Here is a 9,164-nt window from a genome sequence, read left to right on the forward strand (position 1 = left end):
ATGGATGTCAATGAACACTTTTACAAGGGCCGTCTCCGTGCTGTGGTGAGCACGAAAACCAGACTGGAAGGAAGTTATTTAATCGTTTAAAAACTCCTTTTTCAATAGCTTTGCTGATGAATGGGAGGTTGGAGATCGGCCTGTAATTCTGCAGTAGTGATTTGTCTAGATTGTTCTTTTTTATCAGTGGTTTGATAACTGCTTTGATAAATGGATTTATACAAATGTGCGGGGTTTCACTTGAGCTGAATTACTGAAATAATTGGACTCTTTAATGATTCGAAAATTTATTGCGATGCACCTGTTTGTCATATTTCTGATTTCTCACGTTATGATGCCCAACTGAGACCATTGTCTGTTTGTCTAACCTGTTTAAATTACGTGAACTTACTGCCGTTTTCCTCTGTACAGTGTAAAAACTTTTTTTTCTAAAATAAGAACATTTTTTCTATTTTGATATGTTTGCAACTGTCACTGCTCTTTTTATGATGGAGTTCAGCTGCAGACCAGAGCCGGCCCAAAGTGTCGTGCAAAGCAAAACGTGCGACACTTGACATCTTCAACGTTACGTTCTGTAAATTAGAGCAGCTAGGCTCCAGCAAGCTTTATGGAATAAATTATTTTGTGGTTAAATAAGTTAAAATGTTAAAAGAAACCCAAATGTATTTTTTTTAGTTCACGTGTTTTCCAACTTTGGGACGGCTCTGGTGTAGAATCACCAGTGGAGGAATTGTGGGTAGTTTTTAATCGCAGCAAGTCATTTAGCATGCCATAACTCCTGCAGATACCTGCATGCTGAAACTGTGTTGAAAAATGTTAAAACTTTTTAGACTTTTTAAAAACAAAGTACAACGCACTGAATGCTGCCTGATGTTCCAAAGTCAGTATTTCCAGAACTTTAATTTGTCTGTTTGATTCTATTTTTTTAAAGTGTTTTCCATAAACCACCAAAAGAGATAGTTCACAATTAAAAAGCAAAGTTCCAGTAAATTGTTAGAAGGAGCTGACATCCACTCTGGTGAGATATTAACTGCTTTCAAACTTTTAATGGAAATTCACTTTAAAAATCCTGAACTATTCCTTTAAAGTTATGGGATACTAACCCTGTCATAAATGTAGCAATGCAGCACCTTGAGCAGAGTAGAAATTTGGAACCACGTGGGATTACTGTGAATTTTTCATGAACCAAACATTACTGGAGTGCCTTTCTGTGCAAACAGAGACCCGATTAAACATAACATGACTCCTGCAAGTGCTACACCCATGGATCCCAGCATCCCAGACAGATTATACATTGGAAACTTACACAGGTTTGAGTGCTCACTAATGGAAAAAACATGCCCTTGTACAACTGAGAAAAAAATGATGTAAATTTTTTATGTTTTTTAATAAGAAAGTGAATTTTCGTCTTGTATATAATTCCCTAGATTCATTTGGAAGTGCAATTGTCCCAGATACAGACTATTCTTAAAGCCCTGAGGCTGGCTTGGTGATTTTATTGGTTTGTTCTATGGACTCGGCAGCTACATTGATGTTCTTTAACATTTTACACATTTATGCCATTTACTGCATGATTGAACGACTTTGCACATCCTTAACATACACCTTGACCGCATAACTGTTCTTTGGCCATGCTTCACATTTGTCTGAGCACTTTCATAAAGAAAGAGACCAAAACGAGTTTGAAAAATCAATCAATTAAAAAAAAAAGTTTGAGTAAGATGTAGGTCCCTTCGAAAGAAAAATAAAAAAAAAATTTAACTCAGCAGCATAAACTGTGTTAATATTTTAAGATTTGGTGAAAAGCTTCAACTTGTACTCATTCATTCTACTAATAAAATGACATCTGTTGTAATCACCGATGTTTGAAGTGGCTATGTCAACAAGCACACTTTGAGAAAACATTTACATGTCAAATCGGACCTGTTTAGTTTAGTTTTGCTTTCGCTTTCCTACAGGTGAGCCTGGATTGTGACCCTCTATTCAGGTTACCCATTAAATGTAACACATAAAAGCACATCATCTCACCACATGCCAACTGCACTTCACCTTTTTAAGTTGATTAGACATAACGAGCCTAAAGGTAAACATCGTCACTATTTAAGATTCTGCTAACCTGGTACATTCAGACAGCACTCCACCCAAGGGATTGCAACTGAGCGCCCCAGCGACTTTCAGCACACTTCACTGCACCTCCTGCTGGGAATACATGATGCCACCTAATACCCGCTCATTAGCAATCTTAAACTAATGTAGCATACTGATTTGTGAGGTTTCAGCTATACAAAAACAGGAAGTGAGATGAAACCATTTACCTCGCCACGACTCCACTTAAAAGCCTCCTTTACAGAGCCCCCCCTCTCACCAGCCTAATACCTGCTGAAGCTATAAATAATCAGTTTGAAAGGGCTCATTATTTATCTCAAGTGCATAGCCTGAATACTGTAAGAGGAAGCCGCCGTGATGTTATCCAGCAGTTGCTGTCTTGGTTGGTTTGAGAGCCTGAAACCCCATATTTGGACAAAAGGATGAGTCTGAAATCTGATGCTTTGAAACGGGTTGGATAAAAGTACATAGAGTTGACATTTTAGGCCCGATGTCTGTTCATCTGAACCACAGTGGAGGAAAAACAACAGCACGCTCTGATACCGATCACAAAACCAAACTTTATGCAGCCTTACAACACATGTCAACAATTAGTATAAAGTAGCATAGGTAGAGCTTTGCCTACTGCATTTCAAAGATTGACAGCAAATGTCTCTCAGTAAGTAGTCAGTGTTTTATGAAAACACTGACTACCTTTAGGCAAAAACTTAAAAAAAAAAAAAAGTTCTCCATCCTTGACCTGCAAGTCTCCAACCAGTCTGCAAAAATCTGTAAGGTTTCCCATTGGTCTGGGTCAAGCCATATTTACCTGTTTGGTTTTCTTGGTAACTGAGCATTTTAAATAAGTTTAGCTAATGAATATTTAGGAAAATGTTCACATGTCAAATCTAATCCAATTTACCTATATATCAACTGCTAAAGATTTTATATTACACCCTGTTTCTGATGATGGGCCTTCATATCCCTGATCGGATGGAGTCTAGTGAAATATGACAGTCTATGGGTGACTTCATGCTGATAGGTATTATTTTTTTGGCATCACGTAATCCCAAATCCGGACAGCAGACTATCGGCAGATTACTGACCATAAAGGGATTAGTGGTTTTACCCAGAATAGCCACAACAAATACAATAATAATAAAAAAAAAATCTCAAATTTTATTTTCATTTCAGTTGATGTGATTAATTTCCGAAGACATCCCTTTCACTTTGATTTACTGCACATTAAAAGGTTTGCTATAGAAAAAAAAAATCATTTCAGTTTCTGCAAGTTTTCACTGTAGACTGCAGTAATATGTAGTAAATAAATCAAATCACCTATGTTTAGTAAGTACAGAGCGAAAGCAAAATAATATGCTGTATCTGTAAAACTGGATTTTAATGCAAGATTATTCTTATTTCACTCATTTCTATCTTCAAATGAGTGATTTCAGGGCATGGAATCAACACACTCTTGCCACCAATCTTGTTGTGCTCGATTTACATATGCAGTCAAATCACATTCAAATATCCACTGAAGGTAAGATTGTCTCTGACACCAAATATTGATTCTGGCTATTGTAGTCGGATAGACAGGAAACACTTAATAAAAGGTTAAAGACACACTCGTTTAGTTTGTGCATTAGTTTTATTAGTGGTCGTCGACTTCTTTTTAGTAAATGAAACGTGAAATTGTCAGAATAGAATTAATGTTCATTTGTTCCTAAGTGACTATCATAAAGATTAGCTTAGTGATAAAAGCTTATTCGTGACCTTCAACCTCTTCACACGTTGGCCCTTAACAGCCATAAAAATCGATTTATTCTATTCAGATTTGGTGTGACAGACTAACACAAAGTAGTGCATATTTGTGAAGTGTTAGAAAAATGATACATGGTTTCCAATTTTTCTAAAAATGTACTCAAAGCAGCATGAAAACCAAGCAACAGAGCAGGCTTGTGTGGGTTAGGTTGAAAAAAAAGCTGCTTCCAAGCTTTTAACATCTCACAGAGTACTGTTCAGTCCACCATCTTAAAATAAATACAGAACTGCAAGCCCTCTAAGAGATGACTCACCAACTAAACTGACAGGCACGGACGGTGTTATCCGGAAAAGCAGGGCGGAGAAGAAGCTGAGAGAGAAAACCAACAGAAGTCCTGTTTGCAGTTTGCAGTGCCACATGTGGAGAACAGGACAAACATTTGGAAAAGGTAATTGAGTTTGAACTTTTTGGGCCACACACCCTAAACACTAATTAGGCATGTCTTACAAGTTAAAATAAAAATATTATTGTGTATCCATCTTTAGAGGTTTAAAGCACTCTTAAATGAAGCATTCACACGTGTGAATCCATGTCAACCACCAACACATCATCATCCACACAGTAAAACATGGTGGTGACGGTATCATGCTGCACCATCATCCCTTCACCCTTTAGCAGCTTGTAAGTATCATCTATTGGACCCGTCGTCTCTGTCTAACTATAGCAGTGTGTTTCATGATGTTTGTATCACTGACGCACCGTGTTACCTGATCGTCCGTCCCCCCTTCCTCCCCCTAGTCCCATCGCATCGATTCCCTCGCCTCAGATCTCCTTAAAATCCAGTCATGGTTCTCTGGTGGTTCTACACAACAGAAACACAAGAACGCTTTGCACACTTTGTTGTTATTTTGCCATAAATTTGTGAAAGTTAAAGTGTGGACGCAGATTATGACGGGGAGAGCACCACTAGTTGCAGGATTTTGTTACTTTGAAGAAACCAAACGCCGCCAGAAAACTGGATCTCTTGAGTGGAAACCGTTCGCTGCAGCGATGGAAGACGTAACCTGAGACAGAGCTAATCTAATCGAGTGCGCATTCAAACAGAGCACGTCTTTTAACACAGCAGGAGGTTGAGGGGGCTGTTCGTGATGTCAACACTGACAGCATGTATCCATTTGTTTGTCCATTGTTCCCAAAAATAACTATGAACCGGAAGTATAGATAGATAAACAAAGCGATAGTCTGCTTTCCCATAATTATAAAACACGTTTAATCAAAATTGATGAAATATATAAAATATAAAAAGTTGTTCGGTAAATGGTTACCCTCTATCATAAATAGCTTTACTTCTTGGGTAGCACACATTAAATCTAGATGTCTTTATCTGCTTTTTTTTTCTCCTTTTGAGACCATTTTTGAGACTAATTTTCTACAATTAATTGTCCAAATCATTCTGCTGTGGCTCTTGCTGTATGGTTAGGTTAGTTGATCTCCTGACCTTTGCCCCAAAGGGGTGTGCTTTTGCTTTTACCAAAACAAAAGACTCAGGCATATTAAATATCCACAGCATATTAGTTTAGATTAGATTGTCTCTTCTATAAAGCTATTACCTTGAACTATACAATATACTCAGACAATTTCCTCAGTTTATAAATTAAGTAACTGATGAAATAAGTGAGTCTAAACAAATTTTTGTTTGCAATCTTTGACGAAGAAAAACTTAAATTCCTCACTGTGCCGCGCAGTGGATACTGAGGAAACGGTGTAATTCTGCCACCTCGTGGTCACACTGAGAAAGCATCAAACAAGCAGTTGGGATTCATTATCTATTGAAGGATCACTTAATGCTGCTGACTTTCTTCGAATCTCCGCATGAATAAAAATGAAAACTTTTTTCTGTTTTTGAAAAAAATAATAAGATTATCAGTTATCATGATAGAATTTCTGATCATCAGAAATTGATACAAATTTGATACATTGGGTGCAAAGCAGCTGAACTGCAGACCTACATATCTCATCAGCTTTATCACAGAACAAACCTGGGAAAGCAGGTAGGAGGTATGACTCAGTCCAGCCCAGCAGTCATCTTCAGATATTAGTTTCCTTGTTTTCTCACCAACCAAACATATTCATTATAGTTATTCAATTCAATTATTCAAAGCAAATTGCCACCTCTCACATGGAACTGGCCATTTGGCTGGCCTCGTTGTGACGTTTCCATAAATCCCCGGTACCTAACACTGCGAAGAGATCCAAAAAGGCGGGCATTATTAAAACATTCATGAAGAAGCCTGTAAGGGATGTCCTCCTGCAGAGAGCAAAATATAATATTCACGATGCCCTCCTCCTTCAATCTCTCATAGTCACAGTCTCAAAAATGGGTCAGACAAATCTCTTAGTTGTTGGCTAACAAAATTGTCCTGACACATTTCTGCAGGACGTAAAACATTTTCACAATATGTCATGTTACAACCACAAACTTTAGAATTTTAATACAAATAGGGTGTAATTCGATTAGGGAGGTAAAACCTTCTTCATTCATGCATGTAATAAACTACATTGTCACATAAAATCCCCCCAAAAACACTAAGCTTTGTTGCTGCAACATGACATAATGTGGAAAAGCTTCAAGCGGTGCACATACTTTTGCAAGACGGGAAAGTTATCTGCGCTAATGCTACCACACCTACTATTCCTGATACAATGACTTTAGGAAAAAAATATATGAATACCAGATATTTTACACTAGCAACAATCTTTACTTTCAGTTCACGTCTTGGCATTGTGGAATCTCAGTGCATAACCAACTGGTTTCAGTTGTCTGGGTCATTGAAATTCACTGAATGGCATGTCTGTGACCTTGTCATGTGACTGCATGCAATGCAAGCTTTTACTTCCTTACTCAGACTTCTGCATCTTTTTTGGAAAAGTCTAGAGGAACGTTTTGAATAATATTTAGTTTTGTTTTGTTTTTTTTCTTTTCTTTGGTTTTCGAAATCAGAAGGAAGTGAGTCCAGTTAAGTTCCCAATAAAGTGAGGAAGACAGGGTGGATCTGGTGTTAACGGGTTTTGCATGCCGTCATCAAAAGCGACACAACCATCATCACACGTCACCAAACCCGTGTCAAGAATGTCACACTGAAACTCAGGTTGGCCTCCAGAAATAACAGGAAGGCTGCTGCTCAGAAATTTCATATCATTTTAGCAGTTTTCTTATGAGCCCTTGCCTTCATGTTTTCAGTATCATTTCTCCTCATCTTAAAAGTGACACCATATTTACTTTTTGTCTTGAACAAAACTGGGCCTCCTTTTTCAGGTTGAGTCACAATGATACTCGCATAGCTGAGCCTGTGTAGGCAGAGGAAGGTTGAGTTTCCTCAGGTGTTTCTCCACCTGCCGGTCGGGTTTTTCAGGTCGGACGAAGAACAAGTGGTAGCTTTTAAACAGGTGGAAAGGAAGGAAAATAATGGCGACCCGCTGAATGTATGCTGAGATACATTCACACTGACCAAGAACTGAAAGAATCAGCTGAGAAACACGAGTAATAGTTATTTGTAAACACAGAATTGATTCTGACCAAAAAAAAAAAGTGGGTTCTGACACACTTCGGCACACATCTCTATATAAACATGATAACCTCTCATATGTATATGCAAACAAGTAAATAAAGCCACATACAGATAAAACTGCATGTGGCTGTATTGTTCATGTATTTTTCTCTAAGTGCTGAATCTGTGTTGAGTAATAATGGAGGCAGGAACAGGCTCGCTTAAACATGTATCTGAGTGGAAAGATTTGTTCAAATGGACTGCCAGGTGAGATGTACTATTCATCATGTTTCAGGAGGGGTGCGTCAGAAAACGGTTTTTAAATGGTTGGCTGCTTGTGATGTAGGGGTGGTGCTCAAAATTAACAAAAGGATCTTAGAATTTATACCATGCAGTCATATTAAGGCGTGTCAGTCAGCCTGCTATAAAATAATAATAATTAAAAAAAAATGAAATCGATTACAACTTACTGTAACTTGATGTCCGCTTTAATAAATTCACAACCAGGAAATTTACAAGGATCTCAGAATTTATACCATGCAGTCATATTAAGGCGTGTCAGTCAGCCTGCTATAAAATAATAATAATAAAAAAAATGAAATCGATTACAACTTACTGTAACTTGATGTCCGCTTCAATAAATTCACAACCAGGAAATTTACAAGAGCCACTGCCCCCCAGCGCCCTCCTTTTGGCAGTGCCTCTGATTTGAGGTTCAAATTCCTATTGTGAGAAATTAGGTTTTCTTAACAGTGACAGTAACAAACACAATGATTGGACGTGCATTAACAAAACAAAATGCTTAAAGGCTACCTTAAAATAAGGTATGGGATTACATCAACACAAAACTAGACAAAAGTTTTTGTTCCTGATCGTTTATCTGCTGATTTAAATTGAAACCTTCACTTTGTACGCAGGGAGCAAAATTACAAACCAGAGCAAAATCCCAAGTTACAAACAGCTTCAAGATGGTGAGCCTGACCAAACATGTTGCCGAAAGTGACACAAACACCCCAAGGTGGATTATTAAAAATATGCAAAACCATACACACTGCCTTTGTTTGAAGGAGCTGCCTCAACATATGATTCAGAGCTGACAAATAGTCTCATGTTCTGAAAATTTTACAGCTTGGCCAGCAATTTTGTGAGTGACCAGTTTAGTAAAAAAAAAAAAATTATGGGGAATGTTCAAAGGTTTATATCTGCCCTAAATTAACTGCCTTTATAAAGTGAATGCAGCACAACTAATAAGAGATTTCTTAATACATATTTCTATTACAGTTACCATCAATGGCCAACTGATTTTTGCCGATGTGGCTTTTATTTCATCAACCAAAGCGAGTCCCATACAGTCAGCCCGTATCCACATACACATGTTGGCGGGGTTAGCTTGACCCAAATATGCACTTTAAAGCATATGTCAGATTAGGCCCTCTAGTCCTTGAGGCATAAGTGGAGCATTAATAATTTTTCTTTGGTTTAGTTACAGGCTATTTATAGTTGGTTGAAATGCAAGTAACATTTCAACTAAAAAAAAAATGATAATAATAATGTTCAAATTTTCAGCCAGGAGAACCTTTCATCTTCCAGACATTAACCGAAGAACCTTTAATTGGAAAGTTTTTTTTTTTTTTTATTGCAGGAAGATCATTAATCCTTCTTGCTGTACTTTCACACACGGATACGCTTACGGTTTTAGATCTGCATCCGTTCAGGGTTTAATAATTCCCTTTTCGTGAAGCTTTATGACATACGTACGGCTTCACCTT

This window comes from Poecilia formosa, unplaced genomic scaffold, assembly GCF_000485575.1.
Source record: "Poecilia formosa unplaced genomic scaffold, Poecilia_formosa-5.1.2 Scaffold9, whole genome shotgun sequence".
Classification (NCBI taxonomy): Eukaryota; Metazoa; Chordata; class Actinopteri; order Cyprinodontiformes; family Poeciliidae; genus Poecilia; species Poecilia formosa.